At 42.5% G+C, this 18512-nt stretch overlaps 1 non-coding gene across 1 annotated transcript; it reads right to left on the bottom strand.

The window, feature by feature from the left end:
• Positions 1–16748: 16748 nt before the first annotated feature.
• On the bottom strand, positions 16749–16825 carry trnaa-ugc (transfer RNA alanine (anticodon UGC)). Its single transcript has one exon. It is a non-coding gene; the product is annotated as a tRNA-Ala (tRNA).
• Positions 16826–18512: the final 1687 nt, after the last annotated feature.

Below are 18512 nucleotides of genomic sequence, written 5' to 3'. Positions count from 1 at the left end.
ACATCTCAAGGCATCAGTCAGGAAGTTAAAGCTTGGTCGCAAATGGGTCTTCCAAATGGACAATGACCCCAAGCATACTTCCAAAGTTGTGGAAAAATGGCTTAAGGACAACAAAGTCAAGGTATTGGAGTGGCCATCACAAAGCCCTGACCTCAATCCTTTAGAAAATTTGTGGGCAGAACTGAAAAAGCGTGTGCGAGCAAGGAGGCCTACAAACCTGACTCTGTTACACCAGCTCTGTCAGGAGGAATGGGCCAAAATTCACCCAACTTATTGTGGGAAGCTTGTGGAAGGCTATCTGAAATGTTTGACCCAAGTTAAACAATTTAAAGGCAATGCTACCATATACTAATTGAGTGTATGTCAACTTCTGACCCACTGGGAATGTGATGAAAGAAATAAAAGCTTTTTTCACACTAACACAAAACGTCACGCACACAAACAGTAGCACAGTTCTCCCACGCAGCACACAGGTAGGCAGCTCCATCCATTAGGTCAGGGTTCCCCAACTGGTGGCCTGCGGGTGGTTTTATTTGGCCCCCAATGTTTTCTGAGCTAAAAAAAACCAAATATTTAATTATTGGACATAAAAGACTGTAAAAACACCAGGAAATCAGCTCAAAGTGATTTTAATTTTGTTAATCTGTTCGCAAGTATTCCCACGCATAATAGAGAGACATATGTGATCGTATACAAATAATAAGAATTCATAATAATTTATTGGATTTATATCTAGCACTATTGCACCAACTGAGGGACTCAAAGCACCTTACATAGTAGGGGGAACTCACCTCATCCACCATCAATGTGTAGCACACATCTTAGTGATGGACAGTGACCATTTGTTGTACCAGAACTCTCACCACACATTAGCTATGGTGGAGAGGTGAGGAGGGATATATGCCAATTAGGAATGAGGGGGATGATTAGTTGGCCATTATGGAATGGGGCCAGGTTGGGAATTTGGCCCTGACACCGGGTGAACACCCCTACTCTTAAAATAAGCCCCATGGGATGTTTAGTGGCGACAGAGAGTCAGGACACCCGTTTAACATCCCATCTGAAAGACGGCACCCTATACAGGGCAATGTTCCCAAATATAATCAAGATTTGAAATTATTATGTTTTAGTCAAATATTATATATGTTTAGGCTTCTTGCGTTCAATTTGCAGTCAATTTTTTGTTATATTATGTTCCGCCCCCCAACCATTCGCTCAAGAACAAATTGGCCCGTGGCTAAATCTAGTTGATGATCCCTGATAGGGCTTCAAGCCGGTTGGAGAGTAGAATCCTCACGCGCCCCCATGCAGCCACTCACGTAGAATAGTTGTAGCGTGGTTAGTCACATCCATCTTGTAGAAGCCAAGGCTCTGGCCTGTATTGAGTAGTGTGAGAAGCCCCACTCCCACTACGTTCACGAAGTACAAGTAGATGTCCAAGATGTGTAAAAGTCAGGGTGAAAAGGTATTCATTGGTAATGACGTTTCAGACAAGTGGTCAGTCCAGGACTCACTGTTCGCCTGTCCGACAGTTAGCAATGAGGTAGATGGTTGTTGCCTGTCATGCCACGTCTTGTACAGCTCCTGCATACTGCCAATGTTCTTAACTTTCATTATAGTTGACGTCCCCCGTTCGAACCCTCAATACGGCATGTTACATTATTCCAACTTGGAACATTTTTGATTTGATAGGTTGTTTTTGCTAGCTAGTTAGCTTTGTTCAGTTCAAGGAATGCGAACGACAAATTAAGTAGACACGCCCAAATGTGCAGAGCTTACCCCAGGCATTACCCACACAACATGTTTAGGCAATATGCATACACGCAAAATATGAAATCCGCTACTTCAAACTAGGGAAAGCAGCGACACCTATGCTGACTCTGTCCGTTAACAAGTGACGAGGAAATAACTGCCGGGCTCGTCAAAGATTGTAAAGGTTTTGAAAAGATGGAAAGAAAGGCATGAATACGGTGCCTTATCTGAGGTTTTGAAAAGATGGAAAGAAAGGCATGAATACGGTGCCTTATCTGAGGTTTTGATGCAGTTTTAGCAGATTTTGAGATTTTAAGCACCAGAATCATTAGGTAACAAAAAAGAATGGTATGTTTTATAAACAGTACCAGTCAAATGTTTGGATACACCTACTCATTCCAGGGTTTTTATTTATTATGACTATTTTCTACATTGTAGAATAATAGTGAAGACATCAAAACTATGAAAAAGCACATATGGAATCATGTAGTAACCAAAAAACTGTTAAACAAATCAAAATATATTTCATATTTGTGATTCTTCAAAGTAGCCACCCTTTGCTTTGATGACAGCTTTGCACACTCCTGGCATTCTCTCAACCAGCTTCACCTGTAATAGTTTTCCAACAGTCTTGAAGGAGTTCCCACATATGCTGAGCACTTGTTGGGGCCACAGTGTTTCCTGATCCCTCCTGTCTCAGCCTCCAGTATTTATGCTACAATAGTTTATGTGTCGGGGGGCTAGGGTCAGACTGTTATATCTGGAGTATTTCTCCTGATTGTCAGTATTTCTCCTAATTGTCACGTACCGCACACACAGTCAGGAGGCAGCCGAAGTGCATGTTTCACCTACTCTGTCGCCAGCACAAGTACAGGAAGTAAAGACCCTGATCCAGAAAAACAGAGATGTGTTTTCAGGGATACCAGGCCTAACTGAGGTTACAGCTCATGATATTGTTTCCCAGGGAGAAAAGTGAGCATGAGGCCATATCGGGTACCCGAGGCTCGACAGGCCGGATTAGAGCAGAGACAGAGAAAATGTTGGCAGATGGAGTGGTCGAAGAGTCACATAGTGAGTGGTCTAGCCCAGTTTTGATGGTCTCCAAGCCCGATGCGTCTTTACGGTTTTGTAATGATTTTCAGAAGGTAAATTAAATCTTCAAGTTTGATGCCTACCCCAAGTAAATGAACTGTTGAGAAAATTAGTAAAGCTCGGTACATTACGACCCTGGACCTAGCCAAAGGTTACTGGTTACTGACCCCCAGGGCCAAAGAAAAACAGCCTTTGCAACCCCTGACAGGTTGTTTCAATATACCGTCATGCCATTCGGCTTACTCGGGGCCCCAGCCACCTTTCAACGGCTAATGGACCAGGTCCTAAAACCGCACCGAGTTTACGCCGCAGTCTATTTAGATGACGTGGGGATCTACAGCCCTGATTGGGAATCCCACTTACCCCGGGTACAGGCAGTGTTAAATGCCCTTAGGAAGGCAGGGCTCACGGCAAACCCTGCCAAGTGTTACGTGGGGTTAGAGGAAACAGAGTATCTGGGATACACCGTGGGAAGAGGGTTAAGCAAACCCCAATTTAAGAAGGTCGAGGCAATTAGAGGATGGCCGAAACCAGTAAATAAGAAGCAGGTTCGATTCTTCCTAGGGCTGACCGGTTACTACCGGAAGTTCATCCCAAGTTATGCCACAGTGGCCACCCCACTCACCAACATGACTAGAGCCAGAGGGCCAAACATGGTCAAATGGGATGAAAAGGCCACCAAAACATTTAGAACATTACAGGAGGCTCTCTGCTGTAATCCAGTGTTGGTGGTACCAGACATTACAGGAGGCTTTCTGCTGTAATCCAGTGCTGGTGGTACCAGACTTTAAGCGCAAGTTCGTTGTTCATACAGATGCCTCAGAGGTTGGCTTGGGAGCCGTGCTCTCCCGTAGTAGGGGTGGAACTACTACTCAGTCGTTGGGAAATAGGTGTTGGCAGTAAAGTGGGCTCTAGAAAGCCTGAAATACTACCTGCTAGGGCGCCACTTCACCCTCATCAGTGACCATGCCCCACTCAACTGGATGCATAGGGCTAAAGAGAAGAATGCTCGGGTGATGCGGGTTTTTTTGAGTCTCCAACCGTTTCACTTTGATTTAAAACACAGAGCAGGGAAGGAAATGGGGATGGGTTATCCCGCATGCACGCCTATTTTGCTGCGGCAGCCCGACCTCGGGGGTCAAAGCTAGGGGGGAGATGTGTGGCAATGAAGGGGTCCGAGTGATAAATGTCAGATATATATATTTTTTAAAACATTTATTTATAAATTTTATCCCATTTTCTCCCCAATTTTCGTGGTATCCAATCGCTAGTAATTACTATCTTGTCTCATCGCTACAACTCCCGTACGGGCTCGGGAGAGACGAAGGTCGAAAGCCATGCGTCCTCCGAAGCACAACCCAAGCCAGCCGCACCAATGTGTCGGAGGAAACACCGTGTACCTGGCCCCCTTGGTTTAGCGCGCACTGCGCCCGGCCCGCCACAGGAGTCGCTGGAGCGCGATGAGACAAGGATATCCCTACCAGCCAAACCCTCCCTAACCCGGACGATGCTATGCCAATTGTGCGTCGCCCCACGGACCTCCCGGTCGCGGCCGGCTGCGACAGAGCCTGGGCGCGAACCCAGAGACTCTGGTGGCGCAGCTAGCACTGCGATGCAGTGCCCTAGACCACTGCGCCACCCGGGAGGCCCAAATGTCAGATATTTGAGGGCAGAACTAATGAACAGGCTCTGCCTTCTCACTAAAATGGCCACCCCGACAAGAACTACAGATCACGAAATGGCCAACCGCCAAAACGACAATCCCCAGAAGCAAGGGGATTGTCGCTCTGAAGGTGGGGCCGACGCACAGATAAGGGGTCAAGACAAACCAGGAAGAGAGAGAGGAGGGGGCTGGGGGATCTGTGAACCATAGGGAAAGAGAAAGTGAGAAGATAGATATCGGCTGAATGTTCTGTGTATGACCTGGACTGTTTGGACTTACCTGTTGGCGTTTGGACTTGGACCTACCGAGAACCCGATTTGTGTATCGAACCCTGCTATCCTTGACCACGCCTGCGGCCTGGGCGGACCAGGACGGAGAAACCAACATACAGATACTGTCCTGTTTGAAAGAACTCTCATTCTGGGGTGATTTTGGTGATGGTTTCCAGCTTAATTTGTGACAAACTCTCCTACCCTTGAAGAGGTCTGTCACACTATCTAACTAATACCCAACGTTTATTGACTTGATTATTCCCATCATTCTTAGCATAGCTAAGTGGTATAGTCGTTGTGCGTTCTCAATGGACATTCGGGTGCTATCGTAAATTCACTCTGGTTATCTACTCCAATTTCAGAGCACTCTCGTCTGAGTGTACCAGAGCGCGGAGTAATGAATTTACAAGCGCTCAACGCCCGTTGAATATGGCCGGTGTCAGTAAACGTCGGCAAAAAAGTGTAATTAAATTGTTTCCAGCAGTACAGTTCCAGTCACCAATGCTCTGGATACCATGACAACTACCTAACCAGCTCTGCTAGGGTAACTAAAATGGTCAGTGTGGTCTCATTTGTGTCTGGGAGTAACTAGCAAGCTAGCCAACGTTAGCTTGGGTGCTTGACTGCTGTTGTAAGGTCAGAACGCTCAAATCAACCCTACTCCTCGGCCCGAGCGTCCAGTGTGCGCTCCGAGAGAAGAACGCTCTGAATTTACAAACAACGTTCTGAATATACGAGCGCACTCTGGCACTCCAGATTGAATTTAAGAACACACCCGAAGTTGTAAAATGTCTAACTAGTAATTTGTTATGCTAACTAGCTAGCAAGAGGTTGCATAGCAACAGCATCAACCTCCGGTAGACAGGCGAAGAGCTAGTACGCTCAACTGAAAGGATACTGTTCGTTTATAGTATATTAAAATTAACTGGTAGTATATACTCATTAAGTATTCGAACACAGCTCTGGTCTTTTACCAAATAAGGCTATCTTCTGTATACCACCCCTACCTTGTCACAACACAACTGATTGGCTCAAACGAATTAAGAAGGGAAGAAATTCCACAAATGAACTTTTAAAAAGGCACGCCTGTTAATTGAAATGCATTCCAGGTGACTACCTCATGAAGCTGGTTGAGAGAATGCTAAGCGTTTGCAAAGCTGTCATCAAGGCAAAGGGTGGCTACTTTGAAGAATCTCAAATATAAAATATATTTTGATTTGTTTAACACTTTTTTGGTTATTACATTATTCTGTATGTGTTATTTCATAGTGTTGATGTCTTCACTATTATTCTACAATGTAGAAAATAGTACATATATAGAAAAACCCTTGAATGAGTAGGTGTGTCCAAACTTTTGACTGGTACTATGTATACAGTTGAAGTCGGAAGTTTACATACACCTTAGACAAATACATTTAAACTCTGTTTTTCACAATACCTGACATTTAATCCTAGTAGAAATTCCCTGTTTTAGGTCCGTTAGGATCACCTCTTTATTTTAAGAATGTGAAATGTCAGAATAATAGTAGAGAATGATTTATTTCAGCTTTTATTTCTTTCATCACATTCCCAGTGGGTCAGAAGTTTACATACACTCAATTAGTATTTGGTAGCATTGCCTTTAAATTGTTTAACTTGGGTCAAACGTTTCAGGTAGCATTCCACAAGCTTCCCACAATAAGTTGGGTGAATTTTGGCCCATTCCTCCTGACAGAGCTGGTGTAACTGAGTCAGGTTTGTAGGCCTTCTTGCTCGCACACGCTTTTTCAGTTCTGCCCACAAATGTTCTATAGGATTGAGGTTTAGGCTTTGTGATAGCCACTCCAATACCTTGACTTTGTTGTCCTTAAGCCATTTTGCCACAACTTTGGAAGTATGCTTGGGGTCATTGTCCATTTGGAAGACCCATTTGCGACCAAGCTTTAACATCCTGACTGATGTCTTGAGATGTTGCTTCAATATATCCACATCATTTTCTTTCCTCATGATGCCATCTATTTTGTGAAGTGCACCAGTCCCTCCTGCAGCAAAGCACCCCCACAACATGATGCTGCCACCCCCGTGCTTCACGGTTGCTTCACGGTTGGTTCTTCGGCTTGCAAGCCTCCCGTTTTTTCCTCCAAACATAACGATGGTCATTTTGGCCAAACAGTTCTATTTTTGTTTCATCAGACCAGAGGACATTTCTCCAGTGTATGTAAACTTTCGACTTCAACTGTATATATATATAGTACCAGTCAAAAGTTATATATATATAGTTTTTATTTTACTTGGCTTTTCATATGTTTTTTTGTTGTTGTTGATTGTAAACACTGCCTACCCTGACTGGACATCAATGCTACTAGAAAACATAATCATGCTATTGCCTGAAGGTATCAGGTGGCACAGAATGACATTCCCTTACCCCTAAAGTGCCTAAGCACACATGTTAAGTCAGTTACACTGAATTGATGGGATTATCATAACTAGCCTCAATTAACCAGTCGGCTAAGTGGGTGCGAGAGAAAGTCAGCATGTCTTGACAGCCAGTGTGAAGGTAGGCAGCTGTTAGGTAGTAGCCTTCATGAGTCACTTAGTTGTGACTCTTTATTAACAGGGAGAGAGTCAGCCAAGGGGTGTGTACTTTGAAGTGGTGCTATTCAAAACAATTGAGTGAAAGTCAGGAGCCTCACTTACCCCGGCCCAGGCGGCAGGCCCGTGATTTGTGCGAAACATCTTGCAGTCTTGCCTCAAGGTTATAACTGCATGAGCGGCATAGTACCATGGAAACCTGAATGCGTCAAAGTGGCAAAGGATCCCAAAGGAACATGAGGTGAGAGAGACTCCGATGCCTTTACCAGGGCCAAGCCAAACATATCCCGTCATCCTTATATTAGCACTATGTGTCAGAAACTTGACTAATGTGGATAATATGCCATGATGAAGGTAAATACAGCCTCCTTGTGTATTTAAAAAAACATTTATTTATATTTAACTAGGCAAGTCAGTTAAGAATAAACTTTTATTTACAATAACAGCCTATTGGGGAACAGTGGGTTAACTGCCTTGTTCAGGGGTAGAATGACAGATTTTTACCTTGCCAGCTCGGTGATTTGATCTAACAACCTTTCAGTTACTGGCCCAATACTCTAACCACTAGGCTACCTGCCATCCTAAACAAAAGGCCATATGAAGGGCCAGCAACTGAGATAATCCCTAAAGCTGACACTTAAAGTCGCTTGAGTGACAGCTCGTTCTGTCCTGGTCCAGTTTTGAAATTAAACTGAAACGTCATAGATACATTTCAAGCCAAATTTGTACTTGCTTTCAGTAGTAAGGTGCAATTTAAGATTATATTGAATGAAAGTCAGGGGAGGGGGAATCAAACCTAGGTCTGGTTGCTGACCCAACCCAGATCATCACCATACATCAATCTAAATGATAAAGGACCCGCACTCATTAGCAGGGTCACACACAGATAACTGAGTCAGCCCTGCTAGTCGCTCCACTACTCCCAAAAGAATCAACTACAGATGTAGCATCTTAATTTGATCACTCTTTTGTTGCTGAGAATATTCCTGCACTGCAGGATAAGCAGATGAGATTTGTGATTTAAATAAATTCACTGAAACTTCAAACTAACACACAGTTATATTAACAGTATTGCACTTTTCACGTGGCCTACTTTTGGCTAATAGCCTAACCACTGATCAAGCAACATTATGGAGTAAACGATCAAATCCTGTGACAACATAACTTTGGTTTTAGAAGTGGGAGGGACATAACTTGGCGGGGGTCCACCCGTTTTTCTGGGGCATCTAAAGCTAATTTCCTGTATAACTACACAATCTAATATGACCTGTGACCCTTCTAGCTAACTCTATTTAGAACAACAAAAAGTAAGTACAAATGCCCACGGTCATCAAGCTTGGCAAGAGACCATTACTAAATATGTTTTAAGTGATTGATAAGACTGAACTAGATCAATAATAATTCAATAATCAATATTGTGCTGCACCTTTAACCAATAGCCTAACAAATGAACAACTCTTACAAATAAAGTACAAAGACTCTATATCAAATTTCAGCCAGACCAGCCCAAGCCACCTGCACGCCCGACCCCCACCAGTCTAGTCAATAACTCAACTCTCTCCCAACACAAAGTCTCAATGGAAAGGTTTGGAAATCAAAAGTTTAATAAAAACACACATTCACTGCCTACACATTAACACACAGAAACAGTTCACCCTCCGTATAATTCATATCATAGGCCTACTAGTATACACTTAGTCTGGTAATAAATCACATCTAGTGATACATAACTTGACATTTCTGCCATCCATTGTGACATAGTGGGAGGATAACAAACATTCCAATTAATTGCAATGCATCTCTTAGCCTTTATAAATGCTAGGTTACACCGTTGCTTCTGATAACAGTCTCCATGCTGAGATAAAATAACATACTCTGCCAGAATTTAGCCAGGCTTCACAATACCATAACATATGCAAATATGTCCCCTTTTTGTGTTTTACACTTCCAGCAGAGGAATGACATTTCTGGGTGCATGATATTCAGTTTCACTGGCATATAGAATGGTCTGTGGATGGTCTTCATTTATATCTGAGATTATATGAACATGACTGGGCATTCTAACACATCTGTATCTATTCATCATCATCAATAGCATTTCCCAGGTCTTCCTCACATTTTTGTTTTACATGTTTTGTGTCATAGGGAAAAGCCACTGTCAACCCTTGATACAGTTAGGAAATCAACTTTAGAGGTTTGTCAGACTGCCTTAAAATAGTTTCAATCTTTGAAGCTTCTTGCTTGTCCAGTGTTCGCTGCACCGAGAGAATAAAGTGTTCTGCAAAAGTTCACCTCTGCGCCGTCACAAGCGGGTCTTCCCTGGCTGCCTGACCCTGATGAGACCCCTGTCACCATCTGATCCTGCTAAGATGAGGCATGACAAAACATTATCTTGCATTTATACATTATATTATCCAAGAAGTCATAGTCTGTTCTCTCTACTACCGTACGGCAAGTGGTACTGGAGCGCCAAGTCTAGGTCTAAAAGGGTCCTTAACAGCTTCTACCCCGAAGCCATAAGACTGCTGAACAATTAATCAAATGTCCACCCGGACTATTTGCATTGACCCCCAGCGAGTAGCAGCAGTTTTTACACTGCTGCTACTCGCTGTTTATTATCTATCCATAGTCACTTTACCCTTACCTACATGTACAAATAACCTCAACTAACCTGTAGACCCACACACTGCCTCGGTACCGGTACCCCCTGTACATAGTCTCGTTATTGTTATTTTGTGTTACTTTTTGTATTTCTTTTTTTACTTTTGTTTATTTTAGAAAATATTTTCTTAACTCTATTTTCTTAAAACTGCATTGCTGGTTAAGGGCTTGTAAGTAAGCATTTCACGGTAAGGTCTTGTTGTATTCGTAAGGTACCTGTTGTATTCGGCGCATTGGTCAAATAACATTTGATTTGAAGAATAGAATCAATGGTTCAGTAATTGAAGTGACCATTATTCCCAGATCCCAGACTGTAGCTTTAACCTGCTGTCCTGTAGCTACTGTAGCCTACCCATCACCTCAAGATGGAACTTTGTATCCATTTACTGATTGTTATAATATACTGCAAAATTTCCAAAATAATATACTGCAAAAAAGTTCCGTAGACTGGTCTTCCTTGGCTGTCTGACCCTGTTGGGACACCTGTCAGCTTCTGATCCTGCTGAGACATGATGAGCATAGGGTTGTGTACTGACTGTGCACCATGACATTTGTATTTGTATTTATTATGGATCCCCTGCCAAGGCAGCAGCTACTCTTCCTGGGGTCCAGCAAAATGAAGGCAGTTTATACAATATTAAAAACATTACAATACATTCACAGATTTCACAACAAACTGTGTGCCCTCAGGCCCATACTCCACCACTACCACATATCTACAGTACAAAATCCATGTGTACATGTGTGTATAGTGCTTATGTTATCGTGTGTGTATGCATGTGTCTGTGCCTGTGTTTGAGTTGCTTCACAGTCCCCGCTGTTCCATAAGGTGTATTTTTATCTGTTTTTTTAAATCAAATTTTACTGCTTGCATCAGTTACTTAATGTGGAGTTCTATGTAGTCATGGCTCCATGTAGTCATGGCTGTATGTAGCACTATGCACCTCCCATAGTCTGTTCTGGACTTGGGGACTGTGAAGAGAACGCCTATCTCATTGAAGCCTGTAGAGCTGTTTATAACATGTCAGTGTGAAAAGTATGAAATTAGCTACGGAAACTGACAGATCAATAATGTTACATTGCAATACTGACAAATAAAAATTCACATTACGCTGAAGAAACGTCAGAATATATCAGTCTTCAATCGTTTGGCCGCTGGTTTCATCATTTGATTCAGGTCGAGTGTGATTGAGTCAAAAATAATAGCTAAAGTTAGTGAGCTATCTAGCGAGCTAGATAACGTTAGCAAACTTTTGGCTGGCTCTAGCTAATGGTACATCATCAAATTTACTTCTGTTGAAACAGGACAAAACAAAGCTACAAAACATTTCTATGCACACAACAGCTGTTAGCAATGACAGATAACTAGAGGCTAACTAGAGCTGAACTGGCTGTGGTAGCTACTAGCTAGCTAACTAGCTGCTAGTAATTAATTTACTTCAGTCGAGAGGGGATGATATGTTGGCTAACGTAACATATCAGTTACACTACTAGCTGGGAATAAAAAGTTGTTTTCTGTCAAACAGCAGTTACCTTGCCAGCTAGATCAGTCAACTAAAGGAGTAGCCAGTTTTTGCTTTGCTTACTTTTACAACTCAGGGAAAAAGCGCAACACAGACAGCAGCTGCCTCTGATCATCTCTCCCATGCTGGTCCTATATTTTTTATTTTTTTTTAGTTTAGTTTATTAATTCGACCATTTAAAAAAAAAACACATACAACTTGAAAAAGCCATACATGCACATGAGTAAAATCATCGAGGATAACACACAATAAAGTCTGGGACTTATTTTCATTGTGGTCCTCTTGAGACAAGATGGCGAGACAAGATCGAACACAGTTAAACATAGTATGGCAGTGAAATAATAAAACAAAAAAAGAAGAACATCTATCTCACCATTGCAGTTACATCATAGGGGTTATTCATATGGGCACAGAAGACATCAAACATATTTTTACTATATTTTTAAAGCTGCCCAGAAAGGACGTTGCTTTGGGCAGAGGCAACTCATTCCATTCTGAGGCTCCAGTATACTGTACAAAAAAGTACCTTTCCCTGATCTGGTATTGTGATTGTGTGCATCCCTAACACAAGGAAAGTAATCACTTAGATATCTGGGTGCAGGACCATAAATACTCCTGTAAACCAAACCTAGTCTAATCTGGGACACCCTAGCCTCAACAGCCAGCCAGTTTAGTTCCTGAAAGCAGCTCCTGCCTATGTGAGTACGTAGACTCACCTTCAATACTACCCTGATCAGCTTATTCTGGGCTATCTGGAGCTTCCCCTTCATAAATTTAGATAAGCCCCCAAATAGGAAGTACTACAGTAGTCAAAATGGCATTGAATGAGTGCAGTGGCTAGCACTTTCATGGAGTCCTTATCAAGCAGCTTGGACTTTCTAGCCAAAAACTTAGTCCTGGCATTAACCTTCCCTAGCACTTTATTGGTCATGCTCACACCTCCCAAGCTTCCATCAAGGATACATCCTAGGTAGCTAACAGAGGTTTTAGTAGTCAGCACCTCAACCCCTAACTCCACTCTGATTTCAGAGGACGTACTCAATTTAGGCCTGGATCCAAAAATAATTGCATCAGTTTTCCCTAAGTGCAGAGATGGCTTATTATCTCCAAGACATTTGCTAATGTTAGTAAGCTCTGTGCTAATTATGCTCTCCAACATAGTTTTACTTTTGTGAGACACCAGAAGTATAGAGTCATCCGCATAAAGAAAAAGACGGCAAGAACAAACATCTTTCATATCGTTAATATTCAATAAAAACAGCAGAGGCCCAAGCACGCTCCCCTGCGGAACGCCACAACTCATTGGTTTTGCCTGAGACAGTGACCCATTAACCTCTACTACTTGCTTCCTTCCTGATAAATAGGACTTTACCCAGCCTAGAGGGATACTGCTTAAGCTTAACCCCAGTGCCTCCAGTTTGGAGACTGTATCAAAGGCCTTCTGTAGGTCAAGCAGTACCATTCCATGGAGATTTCCCTCATCAATCTCTTTCCTGATGAAGTCAGTCAAGTAAAGTAGACATGAATCAGTGGAGTATGTTTTTCTAAAAACATTTCCTCGACTTCGGCGATGTCATTTACAAAATAGCCTCCAACACTCTACTCAACAAATTGGATGCAGTCTATCACAGTGCCATCCGTTTTGTCACCAAAGCCCCATATACTACCCAACACTGCGACCTGTACATTCTCGTTGGCTGGCTCTCGCTTCACTCTCGTCGCCAAACCCACTGGCTCCAGGTCATCTATAAGTCTCTGCTAGGTAAAGCCCCGCCTTATCTCAGCTCACTGGTCACCATAGCAGCACCCACTCGTAGCACGCGCTCCAGCAGGTATATCTTACTGGTCACCCCCAAAGCCAATTCATCCTTTGGCTGCCTTTTCTTCCAGTTCTCTGCTGCCAATGACTGGAACGAACTGCAAAAATCACTGAAGCTGGAGACTCATATCTCCCTCACTAGCTTTAAGCACCAGCTGTCAGAGCAGCTCACAGATCACTGCACCTGTACATAGCCAATCTGTAAACAGCCCATCCAACTACCTCATCCCCATACTGTATTTATTTATTTATCTTGCTCCTTTGCACCCCAGTATCTCTACTTGCACATTCATCTTCTGCACATCTACCATTCCAGTGTTTAATTGCTATATTTTAATTACTTCGCCAATATGGTGTCACGCCCTGACCGTAGAGAGCTTTTTATGTCTCTATTTTGGTTTGGTCAGGGTGTGATTTGGGTGGGCATTCTATGTTCATTTTCTATGTTTTGTATTTCTTTGTGTTTGGCCGGGTGTGGTTCTCAATCAGAGGCAGCTGTCTATTGTTGTCTCTGATTGAGAACCATACTTAGGTAGCTTTTCCCCACCGATGCTTTGTAGGTAGTTGTTTTCTGTTTTTGTGTCTGCACCAGACAGAACTGTTTTGTGTTGTTACATTTTGTTATTTTGTCTCAGTGTTCAGTTTTTAATAAATATCATGAACACTTACCACGCAGCGCTTTGGTCCACACCTTCTTCAACAGACGATCGGTACACATGGTCTATTTATTGCCTTAACTCCCTTATCTTACCTCATTTGCACTCACTGTATATAGACTTTTTGTTCTTTTTTTCTACTGTATTATTGACTGTATGTTTGTTTATTCCATGTGTAACTCTGTGTTGTTGTATGTGTCGAACTGCTATGCTTTATCTTGGTCAGGTCGCAGTTGCAAATGAGAACTTGTTCTCAACTAGCCTACCTGGTTATATAAAGGTGAAATAAAATAAAAAAATATAGGACAAAATCAGGCTGCTCTTGAGAGTTCTTACATTTTTTAAAGGCCTTATTCCTTGCTTGGATAGATTCTAGAATCTCATGATTAAACCAAGGGCTAGATCTCTGCTTTACCCTGACCCGTCTAATGGGAGCCATCACATTCACCACATCAAGGAATCTACATTTAAAAGACACACTGTCTACCCCTACACTATCCAGCACAGGTGACCAGTCTATTTTACCCACTTCCTCCCTAAACTTTTCAGCACAGTATTTTTTGAGTCCTCTGATTCTAACAGTTTTTTGACACTTAAATATATATTTAAAAATCCTCCTTGTGCAAAATGTAATACAATTATCACTGATTCCATATACTATTACTCCACTCTGCAATATTTTAGATTCATAAGACACTAATATATGCCAGCCTTTCAGAAGCTTCGCCTTCACAGAGCCTTTGTGGTGTCCATGCTGTCCTAAATCCAGCCAGGTGAAACCGGAAAACTGCCTACCCAACCAATCTGAGGCTCCCACATGGTTCTAAATCACACCGGTGCCATGTTTTGTATCACAGTGCAATTTTAAAACAATTTCAGAATGGGGGGGGGTTCATGTCCCCACCTGGCCCCAGTGAAAGTTGCGCCCCTGAATATAGGGAAAATTAAGATCCTCCACCTGTACACCCATCTGAAGCAAACAGGTGTGATGTATCCTTTTCGTGCTTCAATAGATGTATTCACTTTTCATAGGCCCGGCACCTCAACATACAAAGGTAGCAAACTAATCATGGGCCCAAGCCATTGTATCTTGCATTATAAATGACATGAGGCAGTGGGGAGAGGTTTCCTAAAACTCAAGTGGTATAGGATGCTCCTGTCAACTACACCTGAAATGTGGGCCTAGTGGTCAGAGAAGGTGGAGGTCGGGGGAAGGTCACACAGAGAACAGAGTAGGACAAGCTGGTCCTACTACGACAACCTCACAACACTGGCCTCATCCAAAAATATTTATTGGAAGATGGAAGGGGAGATAGATTCCAAGAACCAAGATCAATGGTATGGTGAATCACAAAGGGTTCTGTAAAATATTGCATAACTTGAGGTTCAATGTCATCCAGCATCCGTCACCTTACAGATATTACAGTAGTTGGCCTGTGTGACACACAAAGCAACTGTGTCCCATTGGCTTAGCTCAGGTATTCCCAAACAGAGGTGCTGTCAGGGGTATGCCAAATAAACATTTTTTTAAATTAAAAGTATTCACATTTTCAAACAGTCCATTTGTATTTTCCAAAGGGGCTATACATTTGGGTGAGGTTTTTCTCTCGCCTGAGTAGCCTCGTTTCACTGCCAAAAGTACAATTAAACCATCTAGTGTTCAGCGAAATAACACAATGTCAAATGCAGGTAGCCTAGTCAAATAATTAACATCCAAACACATTAACCGTTACTCTCTTGCGGGAATTCCACTAACAGTCCGTATGTAGCCAAACGTAGCTGCTGCTCATGTTGGTATCTGTCATGTTCTGACCCTAGTTCTTTTGTTATTTCTTTGTTTTAGTGTGGTCAGGGCGTGAGTTGGGTGGGTTATCTATGTTCGTTTGTCTATGTTGGTTTTTTCGTTTGGCCTGGTATGATTCTCAATCAGAGGCAGGTGTCGTTAGTTGTCTCTGATTGAGAATCATACTTAGGTAACCTTTTTCCACCTGGGTTTCGTGGGTGGTTATTTCCTGTTTAGTGTTTTTGTGTTTCACCTCTCAGGACTGTTCGTTTGTCGGTTTATTGTTTTTGTTTCAGTGTTCAGCTTTATTATTAAAACATTATGGACACTTACCACGCTGCATCTTGGTCGTCTTCTTCTCCTCCAGATGACGAACGTTACAGTATCTGTACTGATGGCGCTAAAGCCATGACAGGGAGACATAGTGGAGTGGTAATGCGCGTGCAAGCAGTTGCTCCCAATGCCACTTGGGTACACTGCAGCATCCACCGAGAGGCTCTTGCTGCCAAGGGAATGCCTGACAGCTTGAAAGACGTTTTGGACACTACAGTGAAAATGGTTAACTTTGTTAAGGCAAGGCCCCTGAACTCTCGTGTATTTTCTGCACTATGCAATGATATGGACAGCGACCATGTAACGCTTTTACAACATACAGAAAGAAGTATGCTGGTTATCAAGGGGCAAAGTATGGACACATTTTTTTTAAATTGAAAGACGAGCTTAAAGTTTTCTTTACTGACCATAATTTTCACTTGTCTGACGACGAGTTTCTCACATGACTGGCCTATCTGGGTGATGTTTTTTCTCATCTGAATGATCTGAATCTAGGATTACTGGGACTCTCTGTAACTATATTCAATGTGTGGGACAACATTGAGGCTATTACATTTACGTCATTTAGCAGACACTGTTATCCAGAGCAACTTACAAATTGGAAAGTTCATACATATTCATCCTGGTCCCCCCGTGGGAATTGAACCCACAACCCTGGCGTTGCAAGCGCCATGCTCTACCAACTGAGCCACACGGGACCCAGGCTATGATTAAGAAGTTGGAGCTCTTCTCTGTCTGGACAACACACAGGTCTTTCCATCATTGTATGATTTTTTGTGTGCAAATGAACTCAAGCTTACGGACAATGTCAAACGTGAAATAGCGCCTGAGTGAGTAGGATGCGCAATTACGCAGGTATTTTCCAGAAACAGATGACACAAACAACTGGATTCGTTATCTCTTTCATGCCCTGCCTCCAGTCCAATTACCAATATCTGAACAAAAAAGCCTCATCGAAATTGCAACAAGCGGTTCTGTGAAAATGGAATTTAATCAGAAGCCACAGCCAGATTGCTGGATTGGGTTTTGCTCAGAGTATCCTACCTTGGCAAATTGCGCTGTTAAGACACTGATGCCCTTCGCAACCACGTACCTATGTGAGAGTGGATTCTCTGCCCTCACTAGCGTCAAAACTAAATACGGGCACAAACTGTGTGTAGAAAATGATTTAAGACTGAGACTTTCTCCAATACAACCCAACATTGCAGAGTTATGTTCATCCTTTCAAGCACAGCCTTCTCATTAACCTGTAGTGAGTTATTCACCATTTTCGATGAACAAATAAGGTTTTATATGTAAGTTTATTGATTATTATTATATTATTATTTGTGCCCTGGTCCTATAAGAGCTCTTTGACACTTCCCACGAGTCGGGTTCTGACAAAAACTCACACTCTTTCTTATATTTTATAAATGTATCGTATAGTTTGTGTGTGTGTGTGTGTGTGTGTGCCAGGCTTACAATGATGGCAAAAACAATATTTGAGAGTGCGCTGACCCTGCTGCTAGAGGTAGAGGTACGCAGCACGAGGTTGAATGTTAGAAGGGTTATGGGACTATAAAAAGTTTGGGAACCACTGGCTAAGCTAATATCATTAGTATTACTCCCAGAGGCCTGGTAGGGAGAGAGAGGGGGGGGGGGGGGGGGTCTGACTGTTACACAGCATATATCATCAACGGCTGTGTACTGAGGTCTGGGCATGATGGCATACTTCCCCCAGTAATAACAGGGTCCTAGAAATGGCCCCAGTGTTTAGTTAGGCTAATATTAATGTATTTACAGAAGGGGAGAGATCCGATAATGGGACAGGATGAGAAGCTACAGTATCTGTCTCTCAGCGAGAGTCTCAGTGCCAGCAGAAGACAAGTTCAGCAACGCCTTTCACCCACTGTCCAAAGATGTACTGTATGTCCCTCCATGGCCGAATAAAGTCTAATGTAGGGGGTAGGTAACTGAAAAATATATATAAATGCAACATGTAAAGTGTTGGTCCCATGTTTCATGAGCTTATTTTTGTAAAATGTTGTGCACAAATCAAATCGAATCAAAGTTTATTTGAATACAACAGGTGTAGACCGTACAGTGAAATGCTTACTTACAGGCTCTAACCAACAGTGCAAAAAAGGTATTAGGTGAACAATAGGTAGGTAAAGAAATAAAACAACAGTAAAAAGACAGGCTATATACAGTAGAGAAGCTATAACAGTAGCGAGGCTAGATACAGACACTGGTTAGTCAGGCTGATTGAGGTAGTATGTATATGTAGATATGGTTAAAGTGACTATGCATATATGATAAACAGAGAGTAGCAGTAGCGTAAAAGAGTGGTTGGTGGATGGTGGGTGGCGGGACACAATGCAAATAGTCCGGGTAGCCATTTGTATACC

The sequence above is a fragment of the Salvelinus alpinus genome, chromosome 13 (assembly GCF_045679555.1).
Source record: "Salvelinus alpinus chromosome 13, SLU_Salpinus.1, whole genome shotgun sequence".
Classification (NCBI taxonomy): Eukaryota; Metazoa; Chordata; class Actinopteri; order Salmoniformes; family Salmonidae; genus Salvelinus; species Salvelinus alpinus.
The sequence above is the reverse complement of the archived record's forward strand: the minus strand, read 5'-3'. Positions and strand labels throughout refer to the sequence as shown.